Below are 21,987 nucleotides of genomic sequence, written 5' to 3'. Positions count from 1 at the left end.
GTGGGCATGGTGGTGTTGGGTTGACGGTTGGACACGATGATCTTAGAGGTCTTTTCCAACCTGTATGATTCTATGATTCTATGATTCTATGATTCTAAGATAATTGATGCCTGATGAGAAAATGCAGCCAGATTGAGGGAGTCATCAATGGGTTAATGAAAAATGAGCATGATACACTGTCTTAGGTTCCCTTGTACAAATGAATCATTTAATTATGAGACAGGGACCATGTTTTTCATTTACAACACATTGCACAATGGCATCAAAGCCTCTAGGTGCTACAGAAACATTAGTGATGCTCATGGGAACGGGGGCTTCTGTTTTCCATAACCATATCTATGACAAAATATTCAGTGCTGGATGCTTGTTGTGTCAAAACAATACTGGCAAACAGAAAGGACTTCAAGAAAGTGTGAAGCCAAATTAAGAAAAAAACAGCCTGAGTGCATGGTCAGATAAACCATAGGAGGTTTCTGTAGCTGGAGGCACCTGAGAAACTGCCTTTTACTCCTCCAGCTAATGTTTGTGTGTAGCTTCATGGATGGGAAGAAGCCTTTGATACATGAATTTCTGTTCTGGAAAAGTATCTATCGTATTCATGTGAGCTTGAATTCACATCTTGAGCTTTGTATCAAGACTTCTTTGCCTTTGCAGTCTTCTAAGCAGCAAAGGTTTGAAATATTATTTATAACATGATGAAGTGAAGCTTGTGTATAAGTATATGAAAAGCCCACATTTGAAGGACAGATTATTGGAATTATCTAAGAGGTGAATGTAGCAACATAATCATACCATGCAAAGAATAACAGGACAAATACCAAGGAACTTTTCCGGACACCTCCCAAAAGAGCTCCCCACAGCATGAGACTTTTAAAATGAGATTGGACAAAACATTCACAAACACACTGTGGAAAGTGTGTCTTCTCTGATGGACTGGATGACCTTGCTGCTTCTTTGTTCTCTTTGCCTTAATCTTTGAACAATAGTGCAGTCAACCAGTCACTGCTTTTCAATCACACTTCTGAGGATACAAAAATCCAAGAGTGTCTGCTTGCTTTATGGTTCTTATCCCTAGTCTGTTAAGCAGGGCTTATACCAAACAATAGACATTTCTCAGCCATTGCAGTGCCAGGTATCGATGAACGTCCTGTTGAAATTCAGGACTGGTTCCCCCTCTTGAATGCATTAAAGACCCATAATTTTCTTACAGATGAAGGGAAAAGGCACCAAACCTATGTGTGTTATTCAGAGAACCACAAAGGTGATGTTCTTTATTCCTTTATGATATGGTATATTCTAACCTTGGCAGAAAACATTATCTGAAATGAGAGGGGAACCCAAGCAAAATGGCATGCTACACATAACTCCTGAATATTGCAGGTACTAAATATTTGGAGGAAGTTTTGCCCTTATAAACTCAACTGCATAAAAGCCAAGCATTTTAAGTAAACTAGTAATTCAAACTCCCTCTGTAGTCAGCAGAAAGAGTTGTCTTCAGAGGGTCACTGATCCTGCCCATACTGGGTGTTGCCTTCTCTCCCCATTGAGTACGGAGCCTAGAAAACTGCCTTGGATTACATGTTTGCCTGTTAGATGGCTAATCTCAGATAAAATGAATTCTGCCCATAGTGATTAGTTTCTCTGCTGTGTGAGTGACCTTGCCACTTGAATTCCAGAGATAGCAATGAATAAAATTGCATCAGGTTGAAAATACTCCACAATTTTTTTTTCTTTCCTTGTACTTCTTTGAACTAGAGCTAAAATTATCATTCTATGTTTCTTGTCCTACTTTGATCAGACACATACCTGTGCATGAATGAGGTCCATGGATATTAGTTTATTTACAAAGAAATGCCATAGCCGCATTCAAAATTTATATCTATAAAAGATATGCATGTATATGCAAGTAGCAAGCCTGTTATTTATATGATGGCATGAGGCAGGGTCCAAAGAAGAAAGAAACTGCTGCAGCACATTTCTGTTTAATATAAAGAAAGTATAATGCTGTGCTGGGGTTCCAGCAGTCTGTCTCCAGCCGCCCTTCAGCAGATAAGAAAAGCCAATTGGCAATGGCCCCACAGGGAGCATCATCTGTTCTTGGTGCAATCCTGCCATATCGATTCCATGCCGTTTGCAGACCTCCAAAGGCTGCAGGTCTGACCCCCAGGGTACGCCCAGTCTGTACAGCTTTTACGTCACCTGAGTGAGGCACAGGAAGCTGAGTGCTTTGGAGAATATGCTTTATAATATTCTTCCATAGAAAACTTTAGTAAAACAAGGTTATCAGCCTCTATATCTCACTTATGCCAAATCCCCTGAATCAAGGAGCAATGGTAACCATTCAGCATCCAGTCTATGCTCCACACTAGATGCAGGAGTTGTTACAACTCTTTACACCTGGTACCTGGTGTATCCTGCAGGTATTCACTGTCATCTTGAACAATCCCCAACCATGTTCCTGGGTGATGAGATCCTGTGTTTTGAGAAGGAACTTTGAAATGGTCTTTCACAAATTATGTTGCTCAAAGGTCCAGCCTGGAAAAAGGGGAAAGTGTGCTTGTGAACTGTACAGTTGAGCTGTCAATAAGGGCATTGAGTTCCTCTTTGTAAAGCTTAGCAACAGATGACTATGGATGGGTGAATGGCAGCTGTTGGCAGTTCTTCTACATCGGACAGCGGTGATTTCTGCAGCCGCTGCAATTCTATCTCGCCTCCACGTGGAGATTTCAGTTTCTGTATGTATGTGTGGCCATTGGTTTGATACAGTGCATGTGGGAGCGGAAGTTATTTAGCAGTACAGGCAATTCACCATTATCCATGGGTGGATTTTGCCCATAAACCATGCAGTAGGTGATGAGAGATCCAGACCTGAACCACCCAAGTCATCATTTATTAGTGCAGGCGCAGTGCCAGCTGCATGTGTCTACGCTGCTCTCAGAGCCAGGGCTGGTCTCAAAATAGTGTAGCTATACTTACAACTTACGTGCCACGAGTAGAAATTGATAAGCCTCATTGCTTTAAATTAGCTCTTGAGGTCCCTCTTCAGCACTAGTTCCTAAGTGGCAGAGGTATATGGAAACTATCGTGTGTCAATCAGAGGCTTTATACGCCCCTTGCTGAACGTGGGGGTGGTCCTGCAAGGCCATCATGGGTGGCTTTGTTCATCATGCCCAGTGCTTGCTTCTCAGAGAGCAGCTTGTTTTGGCTCAGTGCTTCATGTTGTACCTCCACTGAAGGTGTTCTTCTGCACCATATTGCATTGGAGACCTCCAAAATGTGGAAGGATTGTGGCACTCAAACCAGTCCTGCCAGCACCATTATCCAGGGTTTTCTTTCACCCAGGATATCCCTGTCCTATCATTACACTACCAATTTATCATAACTCTCCTAAATGCTACATTACTGAATGCGTTGTAGGACAGGAAAGGATGTACAGCTAAAGCACTTTAATTTAAACTATACTTCCCATACATGGTCAAATCTCTGAAGGGTCCTTACCATCGATTGATCTCTTAGCCTTAAGATATATTCTGCAGTTAAGGAGTGCAGGCCTGAAAGGGGTCTCCTGAGTGCAGGCAATCACATTATATAATCCCTTTTATGAACTGATTAAACTCAATCTTAAAAGTAGTTAATATGTTTTATGCCCAAATGTTCTTACTTGAAGCTTTTTCTGGTAAACCACTGCCCTGATGTTTAGAGGTGCTGCAGTCTTTCATCAAAATGAGTTTACACTCATTCGTTCTTGGAAATACAAGCATATTTTGCACCAGACATTGTGCAAGCCAGTAAGTCCTCAGGGACCTTGCTTGAACAGCCTGTGATGTTGAGGTTGCAGGGATACAACTATTTTTTTCTGTTGAGCAAGCGGAAGGCAGCCTACAGCTGAGCTCAGCTCTTTGAAAAAGAAAAAACAACAGCCCTTTTTAAAAATTATTATTATTTTTTTCATGAAATGAAGGCACTACGATTATGACTACTCAAGAAAGTAGATCTGCTGAGTAAGGTGGTGTCATTTTCAGGTAGACGGTTTTAAGAATGGAAATGGCCTTCAAGGGACTTTCCCAAGATCAGACAGCAGCTTGTGGCAAAGTTGGAAATGTAATCCAGACTTTCTGAGTGATTTGCTGCAGTGAGAGAGAGTCTCTATCACTCATCTGTCTATGTCTCTGGCTTTTTCATTCTTTTTCTGTTTATTTATTCTGATCACTTAAGAACCTGAGCACCTTGCAGATTACAGAGAAAATGAAGCACATCCTGTGGGATGTTTGTTTTTTTCTTGGGAATCTTTGCTGAACACTGAGAGAGATCCTGGCTGTTACTGCGGCAGGGTCCTTCGCTGATGGCAATGGATACTAGGTCAAGGCTTCAGTGATTCAGACTTCAATATCTATGTACGTGCTTCATAAATTTCACTGAAATGAGACCCACCAGCTCACACAGGGAGGTCACAGGCTTTTCTTGTTTCGAGGTACTAAGGCAAAAGTGTGTGGGGATGTTGTACTGCAAAACTCTGTTCAGTCGTGGGGGAACCAAGCACGATGCAAAATCTGTAATAGGGGAATAATGATGGTGGCAGCTACTAAATTTCCTCCAGATGAAGTGCACATGATTGGAAGGCCATGGATAAAAACTGGGAGAGGACACAGAGTTCCTTTCTCAATCCTCTTTTGGCCATTGGAATTATGCCAGCCTGATTTGTCCCAGACAGGAAATATTTTTCCTCTGATGGGATAGCAAGACCATCAACATTGTCCATCTGCTGAATGAGGAAGGAAGGAGGTGAATGGATGGGAGATGCTGTAGGGGAAACTGAGGCAATAGTGTGACCATAAGAAGATCAACCGTACCTGTCTGCTCTGCTTTGAAGGACTGCTTCCATCACAGTGGTGATACAACCATGCGATCTGGTTCCAGGACATAGGGACGAGAATTTGTTCAGTGAAATCCTCAGGCTGCTCAGTTCTTTAGATAAACACTTCCATTGATGTTTAGAAGTTTTCATATCATTCAAATAAAACATCCAGGTAGGAGAAAATCTAGACATGAGCACTAGGAAACAGAGCCGGTTTCAAAACATTGCTTCTGAAATTGCAAAGGGCACCGGTAAAATAAGATAGGTAAATGTAGCACATTTTTCAGTAGCTTTAAAACAAGCTCAAGCCAGATGCTGCCATTTTAAGGCTGAGAGTGAAAATTATTTACAAAAGCAAGGTTTGGATGTAAGTGACTGAAGAGCATCTCTCCCATTCCCCTATGGATGGAGGCTGGTTCCTGATCTCTACTGCCTTTATTTAATTTCACTTCAAATAATCCCAGCATTATGAAAAAAAGAGCTATTTTTCATGGCTTCATTTTTTTTTTTTCATTGGCCATACAGTTACCAATCACAGTGACAAATCCTGTCTTGCTAAGTGATAGGCAGTATATTTTTCTCCCTTGGAATTCTCCCTTTTCTCCTTTTCCTACACACTTCTACTTACCAGAATTTCACCCGTTCATTAATACCTAGACTGGATCCTGAAATTTTATAAGCAGGTTTAGCTTCAGTGATTTCAGGGAAGGCACACCCATAGATTTCCTCTCACAAGCTAGCCTTTATATGTGAGAAATGGGCCATTCTTTTAAGATAGAAAGGGCCATTGTCCTGTCTTTGAAATATCTCCTGTTTGGTACTCAGTGAAGATAAATTTGAGTCTTTCCTTAAATTACTTTTCACTCCGAACCGATGTGACATTTATCTCTGCTAGAGTGTTGACTGTATGAAAAGCTGAAGCTTGTTTAAAGAATGCTGCCAAACAAGAAAGATTGTAATCCATCTAATTACTGAGCTAGGATGTGCCAGTGCTGCAAACTTCAATTACCACCATTAAAGCATCAATTGAAAGCTTCAGCTGATTCCCAGAGAGTCAGACACTTCCAGACATTTCATGCATTATACAGATGTTTTGCTGCTCCTTCAGTCACTAATGGTTCACTGTTTTGAACATTTGGGACTCCTGTAACATGAGAAGTAAGCTCCAGATGTAGAGGGATTTCAAGCAAATTCTGCTCTTTAAACCACATCTTGTCAATTGTTCCCCCAGTAGGAACTGATGACCTCATGCTGGATGCCTTTTATTTTTCCCAAGTGTTATAAGATAAATTTGCCCACAGGGTTACTTACAATTCCTGGGAATCCACATTTCCATGGATATCAAAGGCCCAGTACTAGAGTGAGGTCCCTGGGACAGAACTCTGCGGGCACACAGCTCTCTTTGTAACCTCAGCTGCTAATTCTTTATATGTGAGTATTGCTGTCCACACATTTAAAGAATAGCTCCAAAATGCGCAAAAATGAGCCCACGTTTTGAGCAAAGCTCTGGAAATTTTGTGGGCAACACCTTCTGTGATAAGCTCACCCTTGTTTCACTTTGACGCAACTGTTAATAACTCAGTTTGATTGATTCCCTTCTGGCAATTTGCTCTTAAGTCAGAGTTGGGTCAAAATCAAAAGAAAAAATCCTTCTGGAGTCTAACCTTTAAAAAAGCTCAGGACTTTAATAGCTGAGCATTGAAGTAAGTTTCAGAATTAAAAGTCAATTTGAATCAAAGAGTCAAATCATTTTATTTTGGAGACATTGAGACAAAAGTGTTCTATTTCCAAAAACATCTCTTTTCAGATGCAAATCATCTGAGAGAGGTCGCGGAAGTCATCGCTTCTGTGTCACCTACGCTGCTTATATTTGCCAAGGGCAAAATTTGCACCTGTGCAGAACAGCCAGCTCCAGAGTTAAATCAGCATTTATGGGCCACTCCCAGTGACTTTGGGCACTGCTGACTCGTACCCAGCTCTCGAGAGAATATCCCACAGGAAGATTACACTGCCTGGAAAAAGGATGTAGCTGCAGGCTGAAGCCCTCAGTCTAAAATGTTGTGTGGATCTTTTCTTCTTAATATTTCCTCCTTTAAGAAAAATTTACCTTTATTGGCAGCCAATTAGCAGCTGTGCTCTGTATGTATGCAGTTAATCCCTCTCTTGATCTAATCTTTAACTGTATGTGCTTTTACTAGGTAGACCTGTGAATTTGATGCTCACTTTCAAATTATTATTGCTTTTTGAACAAAAAAAAAGCTCAGAAGGAGATTTTTGCAGGAGGGTTCCCTAAATGAACAGCAGTGTTTCTGGGGACATACTAAAAGGAATCTGCAACTTTATATTTACCAGGGGCTGGAAGGTGGGAGTTTATGGCCGCAATTATCACATATTTCTCTCTGCCAGTGCATCTTCCCGTCCCTCCCAGGTACTGCTGAAACAGATTCGGAAAATAAAGGGAAAAGACAACCTCCTCTGAGGAAAGATTTCAAGTGTAGAGGCTTCATGTCATGGACAGCTTTCACTCCTCCGGCGATGGCCCAAAGCAACAAGAAATGCTAAACCACACAAGGCTGCCTTGAAGGAATTGCCTGTCGATCTTTTACACAAAGGGGTTTCATGAGGTGTTCACATGAGACCAATTAGGAGAAACTGCAAGAGTGGGTACCCTGGTATTCTTCAAGTACTGGAAAAGAGCATTTTAACAGCAGAAGGACACAGGCAGAGGTATATTACAGGAATGCCTTTCAGAAATCCTTTTTGTAAGGTATGCTACACCAAAAAGGAAACCCAAACTCTCTCTATCCCTTGGAATTTTGATGAAGCTGATCATTTTAATTTCCCTGAAACTATCTTGTTATGTCAATGGAAGTATGAAACCCAGTGACTTCAGAAATATTGTGTATAATTAGCTCTATTCCATAGATATTGGCATGACACAGAAGGCATGACCATATATTTTCATTCAAAATTTCAATTTATGTTAGGTGAAAATATAAAAATAAGAAATGATAGAGAATAAGCCCAACAGCGGTGTAAAAGGTCTATTAATATCTAAATAAAAATGTCAGCCACTTCTGGCAAAGAGGAGGTTGCTAACAACTGTGGTTACAGCACATAAGAAAAAAATGGAAACAATTACCTCGTCAATACATCATTCCTTGTTTTAAAGACAGGTACTAGCAGAATTGCCCCAACAAGAAATGGGTATTGACAGTGGTTGAGGAAAGGTAATGCCTTTTAAACACAGAAATATAAGAGCAGCTCTAGAGTTAAGATCCAGCTATCCCAGGATTTCTGTCTCTGACATTGATTTGCTGTGAATGTTTAAAGACAAGGTATAAAAACGAGTCAAGCCTCCAGTTTCACTTCCCTCAGCATCTCCTTCCAGCAACTTCTGGTAAAGGAGGTGTATATTTATTTTTCATAGTTGCTAATGGATTTTCATTCAATACATTTGTCTAATTGCCTTTTTAATTCGTCTAAACTCCTGGCACCTCAACATCCTGTAGCAATGGATTCCATTTGTTTAGGTGTGCATCACATGAAAAGGTACTTCCTTTTGGTTTAAATCCTCTACCTGATAATTCATTGCTTGCCTTCTAGTTCTGGTTTTAGGGGAAAGAATGAATAATCGTTCCCTAATCATCTGCTGTTTGCCACTCAAGGTTTCATACTTGAGGCCTAATCATATAGAGAACTGAAAATACTCAGTCAGCCTTGAGACCTATATATGGGAAGAAATTCACTGTTTTTTTTTAAATTCATCCTCCTGCCAATGGATGAAAGTAAGAGATCCCTTATCAGATTCTGAAACAGTAACTACAGAGTTTTGTATGCTCAGCAGCTTGTGGCAATAATGAAGACAGACAGCTTATGAAGTTTTCTGGAAATTCTCCTTACTGTTGAAATGCACACAGAAGCATTCAAAACTTGAAATAATGCTAAATAGCAAGGTAGGGAATTACGGGTCCTTCCAGCAGTCATGGTGGTGAACTCCATGCTTTGTGTGGCCATGGTGCTCTTCCATGTGCTGCAAAGATTAGGACTAAAAATCTGCTGAGCTTATTGTGTCTAACCCAAGAGCACCAAACCCCATGGAACTCTCTAGTAAGACAAAATTTAGTATATGCGCTTCAGGAAACTCCGTGTTTCTCTGCTCTACCATGTTGTCATCTCTAAGTTACCTTGAGAAGGCTAGTACACGCACTCTAAGTGATGCAGGTATTGCCACAAGGATCTTTGCGCAGACTAATTGCATGGGTATTTATTCTGCTCAGGCCAGTCTGAATCCTGAAATTAATTCCATGCTCTCTATCTGTGCGATGAATGATGACTGCAGCTGAGACATACCTTGTGAGTAATCCAGGAACCGTGTTCTTACTCATGGAAGAGAAAGTGCAAACACTGGCAAGAGAAAAAAGGCCTGTGGAGGAAGAAGGTGGTTCTTCTTGTGGGTGTCTTGGACAAATGTTAAATTGTTAAGTCCCTGGATAGGCATCACCTCAAAGGGCCTATGGATACTGCAGAAAATGATGCAACTCTATGCATCTTGCAACTTTTAATCTAAAGGATAGGGTGATGTTCCAAGGTAATGACCTGTGTAAGGACTGGAGGCAAGGCAAATAAATATTGGTCTGATCGAGTTGAAACTAGAGGTGAGGGGACAGAGGAGGATGTAATAACGCTGAGAAAAGTGATCTGTTTGCACAATCAGGTGACCCCATATCTCTAGCCAGCTGCAAACATGCAGACCCAGTCAAACTTTGTTGATCAGAAAGATTCAACAATCTCCTCTCCCAAAGTTGTTTCTGTTTTCTGTTAACAAAAAGGGGATGTTGACAATACGAACTGTGAACACCAGAACGATCAGTCCCGACAATCAGAAAATACTTTCAGGTGTGAAATGTTTATCTGAGATCATCTTTTCATTTATAGAAGTCCCATCCTGAGCATCCCTGGACAGGTACAATTCAATAAACTGATCTCAGAGGCACGTCTCTATGCCCTGTGTTGAAGCACCCTGTAAGGACCTGGATGGGTGAAGCTCCATATCTTCTATAGATTTATTAAAGGAATCATTGTTTTACTGGTGCTAGGAGTATCCTGAGGATCACAGGATTTTTTTTCCTCCTATCCCCAGTCTTCAGGACAATATATCTGCTACAAAGAACAATAGGCATTAGGATCCTATTCATAGCTGAGGCCCTGCTTCTGCCTCTGATCTCAAGTTTGTTAGTATCTGACTTTGCTGGAGAAGAAAGGAAAGCAAATGTTCATAAATCACTTATAATGGGCAAAATGACTATTTTCAGTAGCATTGGTTCACAACACATGGGAAGGACCCCAGTAATTTATTTGTTTCTAAAAACCCTGAATGGTTGCTGCTATTGCTGTGTACTTCCTAACTTTATCAGAAGATAATTTCCCTTGGCTGTGGAATTAACTTCCTGCACTGAACGATGGGGATGGCTTTCTCAGAGACCCTAGCTGGTAGGAGCTTTTATGAGTCTATTGTTTTGCGTAAGGTTCTTCTGCTTAACTATAATAAAAGGGTAATGAGAAATCATCTCTCAGACTATGCGGTGGTTTGTGTGAGTGGGTTTACTCATTTTGCTCTGTTAGTTTTAAGACTTGCGTGTCTCTCCTAGGGGCTGTGATCTGTTTGCATGCAGAGCATTCACACTTCTGTAAAACTGTGTGTACACTGCTTTAAGACTACTTCGGAGTTATTATTAACAATGAAAGTTTAAAAAAAAAACCCCAACAACAAAAAAAAAAGGACCTTACTGCAAGTCATTAAGAAAACCAACTCATTGAGTAAAAAAAAAAAAATTATCTTTGGAAAAGGAAACAGCCAATATAACTGCAAACTACTGGTCTGGCCACTCATTTTTCATTCTTACAACCACAGAACATACACACAAAAAAATCCCCTATCTGAGAGATTAAAGGGAACTCAGTCTGGCGGCTTATTTAAATGAAGTCTCTCAAGTTGTTTAAGGCTGAAAATCACACCTGTGCTGAGAGCCTGGCACAGAGATGAGGGGCTAGGTCTGATATAAGATGTAGGGCTCTGCAATTCCCTGGTTTTTGGTTCTGGAATAGGATTTAAAATTTTTGAGCCATTTAACTCTCAGGATATGTTGGGAACCCTTTGAACACGTCCCATTGACCAGAGCCCCAGGCTGGGGACAGCCCTGACCCTGCGGTACACGAGTCAAGCCTGGGACAGGGCTGGGCGTGTGCAGAAAAGCAAACGCGTGTGTGCCCACAGACCTTTCGAAGAAACTTAAAGAAAGGAGGGTGCGGGGCTGCTGCTCTCAGCTTGGATTTTGGCACCGAAGTTCAGCTTCAGTCCCATGTTAAATTCCTAAATCCTGAACTGCTTCTAGGTGGTCAGCGGTGATTCAAGTCTGATGCTGAAACCATTAAAAATTGTACGAGGTCTAAACTTCTGTCCTTGGCTGTCCTTCGGGGGGATTGCGCATGGTGTACTTTGGTGACTAACTTGTAAATCAGCCTGGTCCTGGCTCTCTGTCCAGAGCTGAGCAACTCCCTGCTTACAGTAATAAACACTGACCACAGAGGACTGAAATCTGTTGGCTCGTACACCCCTACAAGTCTCGAGAAACCTCATTAGCTTCATCTGGGGCTGCTCCTGATTTGCATTGGTTTAACTGAATAACAGACTTTGGCTGGAAATGGACATGAGCAGTAAATCAACCCCAGCGCAACACAGTCTGAGATGGAGGAAGGCTTAGGAAGGCCTTTTTTCATGCTAAAGCACAATATAAAAGTCCTTCCTGCTGCAGTCCAGGAGTCACAGTGCATCATTGTCTTTCATCTTTCGGTGCTGTTATTGCTGATTTTAACTAGGAGAGAGAATCAGGCCCAGGATGATGTTTCCTGAAGCTCTTTGTCCTAAACCACCCTTTGCTGCATGAGCATACTGGAAGCTGATGCTACATGGAAGTGCAGCTAGAAGCAAGATGCAGCACGTTCTTCCGCTGGTACCAAGTCATGCTCGTTTCAGGCAGTTTGTTTGAGTCATCTGTCCTCAGCCACTGACTATTAATTTCCAACACTCTCCCTGTGTCAGCTAGCCAGGAAGACTGCGTCCTGAAGATAATGCTCAGCTGTCCCTTGCTGCTGGAGGAACGTTTCTCTCGGCTCAACCAGCCTCGAACTGCTGGTGATTAATTCAGTCCTTTGCCAATACCGTATGAAACTGCATTTCTTACAACCACTGCCATTTACATAGTGCAATATCCATACGGTGATTGTTTTATTTATGTTTCCCTTACTTCAAGGCAGAGGAAGTCAGCAGCTGGAGCTGCGAGATAGAGGCGCCCACCAGTTACTGGCCTGTGTTGTTCATGGGGGTGATAAGCTTTTATCACCCACTGGGAGTTAGGATCTTGTCTAAGTGATAGCATCCAACCCTTGAAAACAGAACAGAGCTCTCACTGTTTGCCTGTCTGAAAGGAAAGAGTTTATAACCCCAGACTTTACAGTGACTGTGAGCTAAAACATGACATAGCTTGATTGTCTTAATTTCTTGACTCGTTCTGTTGCAAGTCACAATATGAGCATTTGCTTCCTTTGCATCAAAAGAGTTTAACCGTGTTTGCATTACCCCTTTGTATGTATTTGCCACTGGAAGTCTTAAAAAAAATCTCCCTTTCCTATGTGACTTTGATTTTGCTAATCCCTACCCACCTTTTGAATCGATTAAAGGGCAGTTTACGGTTTGCAGAAAGAAAAAGTGTAAATGAGAAGCAATTCCTTCGGCCATTGTCTGTGTAACTGGAGGACGTTTCAAACACAAAACAGGAAAAACGGTTACTTCAATGGCTTGTTTCTTTTGCTCTTTGGATTTCATACCAAGGGAGACAGAGGGTAACTGTTAATGTTTTGCTTTTATAATTAAAATAACATCATAAGATTAGCTATACTGCGGCTGCATGTCATCTGTATGGAAAGTTCTACAGTTAAAAAGAAAACAGGAAAGTTTCAGAAGGTTTAGTTTTAATTAATCTACAGAATTATCTTCTGGTGTTATTTCTGCATGTGGATTCCCAGGAATTTCAACCTTCTCCACAGAAAGGGAAATTTGGCCCATTTCTTATATTAGCCAAATAATTTTATAGGAAAAAGTAAAGCTACAGGGTCTGGGTTTACCATTCTCTTACTCTGATTTTTCACCTTTGTGATTCCATCTGTTGAAGAAATGGCTTGATAGTGGCTCTGAAGCTAGGGAATCTGTATAAAGCACGATGCTGCAAATTTGTAGGGGAGGCACTTGTCATTTGCTTCGGTGGCTCTTGTTTTCTGAGTCTCGACAACCACAGTCCGAAAATAGTGAGGCTCAGGCTGCAAAAGTAAATGTGACCCCAGCCGGAGCCGAGCCCCAGCAGGAGCAAAAGGGCTCTGCTGTGAGGAAGAGCAATCCTCAGCCATGCTTCAAGCTTCAGCCACTGTCTTTGCAGGCACAAGCATTGCTTTTTTGGGGGCAGGCTCTCTGCTTTGGTGTAGTTTCTGTTTTATTTTGTGTGGTTTCTCCCCTGGAAGGGTATCTTCTACAGGTATAGGGGCCAATTGTGCAACAGCAGTGACACAGTAAGCCCTAGCGTGACTTAAATTGTATAGACTTGTCTCTGTAGTCAGACTGTTGCACAAGCATCCTACATCCTTAGGTCCTTACAGTAGTGCTATACCGTGGCTGCATATGACAGTCTAAACTCTCGTGATGTCTTTACATGTTTAGACATCTCAAACTGATGTCTTCACAATATAAAAGGCTTGACAGCAATGAGAAAGAGAAACCTTCACCTCACCCTCAACCTCAATTCCAACTCTTGGTAATTGAATTCCCATGGAATTATTGGGTAATTTCTTAGAAGAATGCATCTTGCTTTTAATATTCTGCATTAGCTTTTAATTATAATATTAATAACATTTCCTGTAAAGGATTTATGTTTTTTCTTTTAAACAAACACTTTTTAAGGGTACTTGTTTGAGTTTCTGAATCAACAGTATACTCAGGGAATAGGGACAGATTTGATCCAATATCCAGATGGCTTTGTGATCTAGAAAGTCAAGTGTATTTCATGATGTAAATTGCCTTTAAAAGATTATTTATTCCTGTACATTTTTGGTCTGAAGTGAAATATTCCTGGGAATTCCTCACTCCCACATAATTTTTTCCAAGGAAATGCCTGTGACATATCAAAGGAGACATTTGTATTTCCAGAGCACAGTAGAAAGGGAAGCATAATGCTTTTTCCAACTTGATTCTGAGAACGGGTTTTTCATAAATGCTTATCACTGAAATAGCTTCTCTCCCACTTAATGAGTGGCTTATGGGCTTTTCAGGGCTCCAGCACAGAGTGCCTGTTATGTGCCACAGTGACTCCTCTAAGTTGGTTAATTTTTACTACTTCTGCTATTGCAACATTTTTAACAGTTGAGGTGAAGAGGAAGAGTGGGATGGGAAGGAAGTGGTGTGAAGACTTGACTCGTATTAATGCTCTTCTATGAACTAATTTATAATTTGGCAAACTAGACCAGCGCCATATTCAGACAGTGTCGATTCAGTGTGCCTCTTTGGGGTTTCCCATTTGACAGTGGTACAGAAAAAGTCTGTAGGATATAGTAAACCCAACATTTTAAAGATGTTTGAACTATAACTCTCAGTTTTCATCTGTGAAAAAGGGGGAATAATCTTTCCTTAATGTTGTGAAGTCTTGTGATGTTAAATCCACAGGTACTGAGATGATGAGGGAGATCCAGATACTTAGACTTAACGTGTGAATGGACAGGGCCATCAGGCTTCATGCCTGTAGCAAGCACTGGGTGGCCAGCTAACCCACCAGTGGTGCACCAAAGTGAGCCCTGCTTTGAATTTGGTTTTGAAGGTCCCTTTGACCTCTGATGGTCTCCTCAGGAGGGGGAAAGCAAGGAGCAGAAGCAGCGATGGCAGAGAGGCGAGAGGGAGGGCAGGCAGGTCTGACAGGCAGCCCTACTCGGCGCAGCGGGGATGCTGAATTCAAGGAGGAAGGTGAGACAATAATGCCCCCTCTCTGCAAAGCGGGGTGACCTCCGAGGATGACTCACGCCTCCCGCCGCCTCCCACAGCGTTATCTGCTTCTGATGTGACCAAATGCTGAAGTGAAAGAAATGTCCTTCCACGGCAATGAAAGGAGAATGAACAATGACAAGAGTTAAAGCGTAACGCAGGAAATGTGAGCAAAAAAGCTCCCCCCAAACCACAGCCAAACCCAAGCAGTGAAGAGAAGTCTATCTGCGTGCACCCGTCCATCCAGAAACGGTGGCGAAACCCTAGCAAGGAATGTGGGGATACGGCTGCGGGGGCCAAGTATCAGCCCCGACTATGCACACCTACTTGAAACCTCCAGATATTGGCAAGGGGGCTTTCTCTGACATGCAAACCCAGGGAAATTCCTCTGCAAAGGGTTGCATTTCATCGGGTTGAATAACAAGCTGGAGAGCGGGCAATCCCGCGGAGATGGGTACCCTGCACCGTTCAGGCATGCAGGATGTATGCACATAAAAGGCACTTCACCTTAAATACGAGAATGACTTACCCAGGGTCAGGTTCATACCCACATTTGACATTGACCTTTATGAATTTACCTTGAGGTAAAACTGAAATGCTTCCACTGTGCTGTGTTTTTACATCACGATGCCTTGTCTGCATTTCCCTAAAGAAAAGCACAAATTGTTATTAGCCACAGAGATAAGAAGATAAGCCAAACATCGTCCTCAATAAAAGAAGCAGCAAAGAAGCAAGCGTGTTGGAGATGAGAGGTGTTTTGTTTACAGAAAGTTTTTAAATTTCTCTCACGCTGATCTAAAGAAATGACAAGGGGCGGGCACACATAATTCTTGATGTGCAAACATAACTGAAGGATATTTTTGATGGCACTGCTTGTAAGAAATAGGGGTAAATGTATATGTCTCCCACATAGAAATAGTCACATATGATTTTGATTGCCTTTAATTGTGGTATATTTTCAGTGGATTCAGACACACAAGTTATTTCTCAAAGGTCACAAATAATGTCTTTTTCAGTGGACGATCATTATACAATCTATTGCTAACTAATTTTTTTAATGTTTTAGGATCACCCAGTAATTCTATGGGATTTGAGATATTTACTTGTACTTCAGAGATCCATAAAAATGCTAAAAGGCTGCAACCTCTGGATATTTCCCATCTCACCTCCCACTTGAAGCAGGACAATCACCAGTGCTAAATAAGATCAAGGGTATTTGCAAGGTTTTTTTGAAGAGTAGATACATTCTTACATTTTTCAGAGTACTGGAAGTAGCTTCTGTCCCTGAGATCAAATGATCCCTGAGCTGAGACACATCCAAGATTTTCCCCAGATCAGTATTGTCACCCATCTATGAACGGCAGCAAGATATGGAGCCCCCTGGGGCAGTAATTTTTATGGTACAGATATTGGTCACAGAAATTACTCTTTCAGTCCTATTGGTGTAATTTGCATAAAGCAATGTTAGTCATCATAAACAGGAAGCTAATTTTGGCAGAAACCCTGCCCTGCCCCTGAAGCAGCTGTCCTGCTTCCACCTCTCCTCTGAGTATCACTGTTTCAGTGTTGAACTCAGCTTTCCCCATCTGCAGCATCTTGTTTGAGCCGCTAGCACTGACTTTCACACCTTCTAATCCCCAGTCCCATGGATCTGTGTGGCCTTCTCTGGGCACCAGATGTTCATTTCTGCAACTGCTGTGGAGCCTGTCAAGTTTTGCAGTCAGATGAAGTAGCTCCCACACCTTAGGGGAGGTTGAGCTCGGTCCGTGTCTGACAACTGTGAAAGACTTGGGCTCCATTTGGGTCCCGCACACATCTACCACAGTTGCCTGATGTTGGACTTCAGTCTTTTCTCCCTTTTGGGCTGGCGTGTATGGAATTAATGTTACATTCATCTTTAGTCCCACCAAGTGAGAAAAATATATACTTGCATCAAGAAAATAAGAGGAGATAACTGTGTGTGTTGAAAAAGGTGCCCCCTCATCACTGAAATGTGTAGTAGTGGGGCAAGGCAAGAAAGTGATCTTTATAGGAAATTGTTTTCCCTATTGGTTAGACATGAAAATCAGAGTTTTTTCAAAAGTGATGGGGAAGGAGTGGGCAGTACTGTAACCGCAGGCAGAGAAGGGCCAGATTTGGGCTTATTCCAGGAGAAGACTGGGAGAGTAAACTGTAATTGTTTTGTTTTGGTAGAATTTATCAGTTAGGCTATGGTTTGCAAACCTCAATTCTAAACTCAGCTTCTCCAAATCAAGAGAATTTCAAGTGTCTGTGATGGGCCTATCCTTAGAAAAATGAAAAGGAGAAATTCCAGAACCTTCTGGTATTTCCAGTACAAGGCCAAAGTTTTGCATGATCTGAAGAAGTACGTTTCGGTTCTGGTTAGCACTGAGAACCCTAACCAAGAAAAACAGAAGAAACTTCTATCTTAGAAAACCATAAAATGATCTTGTAAAGTTTCAGGTGAACAGAATAAACAACAGAAACATGAGCTCAGGATGAGCAGGGGAATGTGCTCTCTTGCTTTCTCATGCTCATCTGAAACACATTTCCAACATTTCTGAGGTTCATCCTTGCTGAGGAAAGAAAAATACACATCTATTTGGGCTGCTTTTGCTCTGGTTGGGAAACTGGAGAAGCTGTAGTTGCTATTTTTACAAGTTTGCTTCCTTCAGGGGAGAGATATCTTAGGGTTGAGGGGGAGGTAATGTGATCTCTTTTTCTATTTTTATAAAGGGCCTGGGGATGCACCGGGAAGCTGCAGATCTGTGCGGTTGAAAGTCTTCAGCTCCTCTTTTGAGATACTAAGGGAGGAACAGTTAGAAAAGCATGGCCTAATTAAGGATATCTAATATGGTTTCAGGAAGGGAAGGACATGCCTCATTAACTGGCTGGAATTCTTTGAGGATATTGCTGCTGAGGGAGACCAAAAAAAAAGGCAACTCACTGTGAGCATTGTGTACCTCAGTAGGCTGGGGGAGAATAAAACACAGTTAGGAAAGTCTGGGGTTGATACCTACATTATGGAGTGGGTAAAAATATAATACAAAATTAACTGGTATTTAAACCTGCAGGGAGTGGAACTATTTTTTAGTTCTTGAAATCCTGGATGCATTCTTGTCTTTAATCTTTTCCTTTTTTAAAAAAATTAAATTATTATTATTGATATAATTGGCCTTTGTGATTCAGCTGAATCAAAAGCTGCAGCGTTTCCAGATGATATTGCGCTAAATTTGGAGGGCAATGAGGAAAATTGCAATTAGACACAGACAGAGTTAAATGCTTTTTAAAGTTTCTAGCATGGCAGATGGCATATCCAATAAAGGTCAGATAAATGTAATATCATGATAATAAGCCAAAGACCCTAGAACCAGGAGAGGGAAAAGGTGGAGTGGATGGAGGGTTTCTCTGTATATTGACAGCTTTAATGTGGGAATTGTGGGAGATGCAGTTCCTCCAGATCTTTGCAGAAACAGAGTCTAAAATGCTTCAAGTTATCTTTGGGAGGGAGAAATGACTCAACAGGAAAATCATGCACATTTTGACTGGGGAAAAGTAGAGTTTCACGTGAACCTGCTGAGTGCAGCAGGAGCGGAGCTTGCAGCCGAAGGAGAGCAAGAGCTCACCATGGAGGGAGAGTCAGGCTGGGGTGTGGGACTGGGGTTGGTGGGGATACGGAGGCAAAAAAGTCATTCAAGCTCCTCTCGCCCTGGGGATGGCATGGGGCCAGTTTGGCCGCTCAGATGGCTGCCTGCCCATCCCAAGGGCTGCAGGACAAGCTGAGTGCAGTGCTGTCCACTTGCAATCCCTGGGAACCCTGTTGCATGCCTTGTCTGCTGGGAAGAAGGGTGTTGTCCTCATAAGCTCTCGACCACCTGAAGATTCCTTCAGAGCTGGGGAAACTGCATGTTTTTGACCCAACTCTGCTCTTCAAAGCTTGCAGAAGATCAGTCCCCTTGATTTTCTATATAACCAGTCCTTCCATGTTGATTGTTTGGAAAAGCCAGGTATTTCTTGTGGTTGCAAGAGACAGCTGGACCCTGAGAGCTCGTATGAGGGGGTTGAGAAACAGTCTTGTGACTCAGGGGAGGTTTTCTTCCCTGCTGAGCCAAGGGACCTTTATTAGAATAAGGAAAGCAGGTGTTAGAGGGGAAGGAAATGGGGAAATCCTTGTGTTTCTTTTAATATCTATGAAATTTTAAGAGCTTTGAAAGAGTTTCACCTATATGTCTCTGTTAACTATGCTCCTTTGCAATTTGACATGAGACTGGTCTCTTCACTCTTCACTTAGATGAAAGAGGATGGACGCTTAGAGGTCGAGGGGCAGGGAGAGGGAACTGCAGTGAAAAGCTGCCTGTGAAACAGCAGACAGCAGCCACGAGAAGAAGCATAGCCGTGCTGGAGGGAGATCGCTCACGGACAAGGGCTGGGTCAAATGCACCTTGAGCATCACCCCTTCCCCTCACCCACACAGAGTCTGCTCCCAACCAGGGTCCAGGCCATCCCTGGGGGCTGCCTCTGCCCCTCAAAGGCCACTCTTGTCTATCTCTGCTCTGCTACTCCCCAAAACCTTCTTCCAGGGTGGGTGTAGAAGAACCACTCTTTTTTTCCCATGCTTGAGGAAAAAACAGTGTCATTGCTTGCAAAAGGTGCCAGACTGGTGTTCCCGTGTTCAGCCGAAGTTGCTTACAGCAAACGCAGTGTAAGGGAGACACTTCCAAGCGATTTCTTGAGTATTTGTTCTTGTTTTCTGATTTGTGCTGTGGGAAGGGCTCTTTTTCAAGGACAAGCCTCTCCCCATGACTCTAAGGGCTGTACAAGCACCGAAAACGATGAGAGCCGCCTCCTACAGAGCCTCTGATGTGGGATGAAGGTAGGAGCAAGCAGCCAGCAATGTTAGTGAGAGTGGGAAGAGAAGTGGGGGGAAGCCAAGAGACAGCGCCAGTCGCCGTGATAGACCACGTTCGGGGATGACTACTTGGCTGTCAACCACATTTTTAAAGTCTTACAGTGCCAAAGCATTTACCTCCGGGATAAGAAGCATAATTTAGTTTCCAGAGGTTATTCACTTCTTGATCTCTGGCTTAATACGGCCAGTGAGGATGTTACCCACGACGACTGTTTTGTGAGGAACGCATCTGGCTTTGGGGAAGCAGAATATTAAATTCATTTTGCCTGAATCACTGGCTAACCTTCAGCAGGGAGGAATTAGGGCAAATTTTGTGTGAGGTGAGTTTTGAGGTGGAAGAGCTTGGATTTTTGTGTGCAATGACAGATGTATATCAATGTCCCCTAAGCAGTGTCCTTCTAGCACCAAGTTACCCATGGGGAAACCCCAAACTTATAATTGACCGAGGTCAATCTGAGCCAGTCATTAATCAGCAAAAGGCTTCAGAGACTATTATCTGTTCTTAGCATATATATTGGACTAGGACTCCAAGGTGTTATTTGGCTGGGTGCTATATGAGTACAAGGGAAGAAATAGTACTCTGTTGGCCTATAAGCTGGAAAATAAAGACAAACTTTGAAATTCTGGCTGAACTATAGTCAAAAAAGAGTTTTACTAGTGACCTAAGAAAGGCCAGAATTTCACCCAAATATACAGAAATTATAAAATGCATACATAGGTTACTCAGTGCCTCAGAAGAAGCAAAAAGAGGCAGGAAAACAGTAGACTTCCTAGACTGATTTGATTGACCATATTTTCAGACTATTATAGCAAAAAGAGGTGTTCAGGGAATACATACATGCACATACATTTGTGCTGTGAAAAAACATATGTCTACAAACAAAAAACAAGGTGTTGCACATCCATTCCCCCTCCTGAAGTGGGATGTTTGCTGATCTCACAGCAGTCTTCGCACACGAAAATGCATAAGAAATATATATGCACATCTGGGTTAAAATCCCAGAGTCCTAGGCTGTGGTCAACAGTCACTAAGGGCTTCAGTGCAGAGCTTCTGTGGATGAGTGAGCTTTAGCCCTGGGATCTTCCCATGACATTGGCAGGTCATCTTCCAAGCGTGCAACCCCCCAGCACGCAGCCGTGGCCGTCCAGCTCCTTGGCGCCGGGGCAGCACTCTCTGTTTGTACAGCATCTGACACAATAAGCTGCCAGTCAGATTTGCAGGCTGCTGTGTGATCTTGTGATATTAATAATATAATGATAGCATTATAACTGGACCATTCAACTCCGTAGTTTGTTCTTCTATAAATGATTTATAAGTTTTATGCATTTTATATGCCTCTCATTAAAAATGCATTGAAAAATACTATCAAAATACCATTTTGTGAAGCTCAGGCTCTCTTTATTCTTGTTACAGCCATCTGCCATTAAGCTTTAATAACTGACTGATTATAATTTATTAATTTATCACCTGTTCTTTATACAGTTGGATAAAATAATTGTCAACCAATGTGAAATGGCCTCCTATTGTGTTATTAATCCCCAAAGCAATTAGAAAACCCACTGATTGCACAAGCCATTGAAAATGGGCAGTAACTCATGTTAGAAACAATCTGCAGTGCTCACATCAGCACACTTAGTGCGTGATTGGTAATAACGTTTCTGTCACCAGTGTGAATTTGAAAGGGGCAGTTTAACTAAGGAGGCTTTTATTTTTATTTATTTATTTTATAGTAAGCCTAGATTTTTAGGGCTGACAACAGATGTGTAGGTTCCAGCTGGTCTAACGGATTCTGCGGGCATAGTCTGAGAAAGGCAACACCAACTTTATATAGTGTCGTACTAATGCTTCTCAAACCTGCCTTGGAGAGATTTCTGCCTCTGCTACAGATCCCAAGAATGAAAGGGTAATTTAGGGATAGCTATAAATGCCAAATCATTTAGGAGATTGACTTCAGTCAGTTTTGGATGAAGACGTCAGACTTCAGTATCTGTCCTTTAATTTTTATCTGCCAAGGTTTCAATATGGGTTAGCTGTGCGCTTTCTGATATGGATATTTACAGTATGTGAAAAGGGACAGAGCCGACTGTTCGCTGAATCCAACAGCTGTCATTTAGCAAAGCTGTTTGCTTGCTTTGCCAGTG

The sequence above is a fragment of the Calonectris borealis genome, chromosome 2 (assembly GCF_964195595.1).
Source record: "Calonectris borealis chromosome 2, bCalBor7.hap1.2, whole genome shotgun sequence".
In the NCBI taxonomy this organism is placed as follows: Eukaryota; Metazoa; Chordata; class Aves; order Procellariiformes; family Procellariidae; genus Calonectris; species Calonectris borealis.
Note: the sequence above shows the minus strand (reverse complement) of the source record.